Source organism: Portunus trituberculatus, chromosome 26 (genome assembly GCF_017591435.1).
Source record: "Portunus trituberculatus isolate SZX2019 chromosome 26, ASM1759143v1, whole genome shotgun sequence".
In the NCBI taxonomy this organism is placed as follows: domain Eukaryota; kingdom Metazoa; phylum Arthropoda; class Malacostraca; order Decapoda; family Portunidae; genus Portunus; species Portunus trituberculatus.
The window spans coordinates 4,718,708-4,721,207 of NC_059280.1; the positions used below are offsets into that span (position 1 = coordinate 4,718,708).

At 46.6% G+C, this 2,500-nt stretch overlaps 1 long non-coding RNA gene across 1 annotated transcript in view; it reads right to left on the reverse strand.

The window, feature by feature from the left end:
* Positions 1-535: 535 nt before the first annotated feature.
* Positions 536-2,500, reverse strand: part of LOC123509088 — a 4,965-nt gene continuing 3,000 nt past the window's right edge. Inside the window, exon 2 of the long non-coding RNA XR_006676116.1 lies at positions 536-2,500. This exon is cut by the window's right edge and continues 160 nt beyond it. This is a non-coding gene — a long non-coding RNA (uncharacterized LOC123509088).

Here is a 2,500-nt window from a genome sequence, read left to right on the forward strand (position 1 = left end):
CCAGACAACTATCCCTCTTCTTCAATGACGCTCAGCTGTCCCCATCTTAACAGCCTCACTGTCTTTTACTTTGCATCTAAACTGCAAACTACGCATCTCATCTCTTGCTAAGTCTGTATCAAGTTAACCCATTTCTTTAAACAGAAGTAATATTGAACTAAAGATTATGACAAATGGACACATAAGATGCAATATTTCAAGACTGTCGAATCATTGAAAGTCAAATTTAAGTTTTCTCCCTTACAAAAATGGTTCAGTATTTCCTTACACATCAAAAAGTTTACCATCTTCTCCCACTACCTTTGATAAACAGACAAATAAACAGCAAAAAATAACTTCACAAAATCCAAATTACTTATCTTCACCAATAACTTCAAACACTCCTTCCTTCACCATTCCTCTCTCTAAAGACAGATTTTCAATACAGTGCAAGCTTGAGTCAGTCACAGGCTGTCCTGACACAGACCAACTCCCCACACACCACTCCATGATTTACCCGCCACACTGCAGCGAGGACAGGGAAACACGTTGGCACTACATTTACAATCATTTTATTGGTGATCTTGGCTATGGCACACACTGCCCAGAGTGAAGGTGAGGTAATACAGGATGGAGGATCTCAGACTCTTAAGTGTTCAGTTCAGTACATGCCACAATAGTGAAGTGAATAGTGATGACCCAGTTTTGCAGAGACAGCTGCTGAGGGTACGGTCTCTAGAGGAACAAGAACACAATGGTACAATGGCTGGTGCAGGAAGCCATCAGTCCCACAGGTGCAGGTGGCACTACCTGAATAAATCATGCCTATTGGAACCTGTTATCCATAATTTTGTCTGATATTGCAAAGCTCTCTATTGACTCACCACTAACTGCCCAATCACCAGGCAGTGCACCAGCCAGGCGGTGCAGTGCCAAGCCACACGCGGCACACACCCTGCCGTGATGCATCAGGCCGGGAGTAGCAGGGCGTGGCGAAGAGCACCCTTCCGGGTAAATCTTTTGCCACACTCCAGACACTCAAAGTCTCTTACACCAGTGCGGGTGAGCATGAGCTTATTGGCAGTACCTTGTGGGCTGATCACATCCCACACTCTAGACACCAGAGGCTCGCCGCCAACAGGAGTGAGGCTGCATCTGTCACCACAACACACCCGCCACACTGCGCCGCGCCACCACACCGCTGCACCACCGCCGCCACACCAGCCCGGGCCAGCCTGTGTGTGGCAAGACCACCTTTTGGTCCATACCTTTTCCCCTAAAAAGGCCACTCCAAAATCTGCTTTTAGCACACACATCCTGACCCACACTGGGGGCTGTGCAGTGAGGGGTGCAGCACAGGGCCCAGGTGTCTGGCGGCCTGCACGGACACATGCACACTCACCGTGCTGGCAGGGAGGCTGTGAGTGTCTAGAGTGTGGGAAGAGACCAGCCCACAAGGTACTGTCAACATCCTCATGCTCACCCGCGCTGGTGTAAGAGACTTTGAGTGACAGGAGTGTGACAAAAGATTTACCCTGAAACGTGACCTTGACGCACAACAGTCAGGTCACTCTCAGGGTAACCCCTTGTCCAACACCCCGAACACCGTCCCTCACCCCAGCACAGGCAAACACAAGGCTGCTGCACCACCTCTCATGGCTCCCCTCCCACCACACATTCCCCTCACAGCCTCCTCTGCCACCAACAGTCAGTGTGGTTCTGTGAAGGCCACCCACTCCTTGACACACATAATGACACTCCACCACCACACACTGGCCTGATGCTGTGTCTGCCAGGGAACACTTGCAGGTAAACACCCCAAATACTCCCACAAACCTGCTTGGGAACTGGCATCTCAGTGGGCATTTTTGTTGAATGGTTTGTGTTGCCCCTGGCCAGATTTCTCCTAACAGACACTTCACAAATTCCTATCACATGAAATTCTTTGATGATGGAGATTTGAAGACATGTATCCAACAATTAATTCAATTTTAATCTTAGTTTTTTATCTTTTTATCTTGTTTGGCCAGTGACCCTAACAAAATAAGATCAACTAGTGAATGTATGTGTGTCCTCAAAGTAACAGGTGAACGTGATTTAATAGTGTGTTCTCTCTCTCTCTCAGAAAACACAAATAAACATGAACTAATTGTTTCTATTGTCTCTCTCTTAAAGAAACACTAATAAACATGAACCAGGTGTGTTTTTTGTCTCTCCTTCAAAGAAACACAAATATAAACTAACAGTATTTCAGTAGTTTTTTGTTGTGCCTCAAGAAAACACAACAAAATCTTCCCTCTCTCTCTCTCTCTCTCACACACACACACACACACACAACAAACAAGAGGACATTCCAAGATCATAAAACGTCATTATCTGAGGAACATTAAGTGGTTCAGTTTTCCACACAGGACGGTGGACATCTGGAATGGACTGAGTGAGGAGATTGTAGCAGCAGAAAGTGTGCACAAATTGAAGGAAAAGGTGGATAAATGTAGACATGGAGATAGGTCACTGGGAG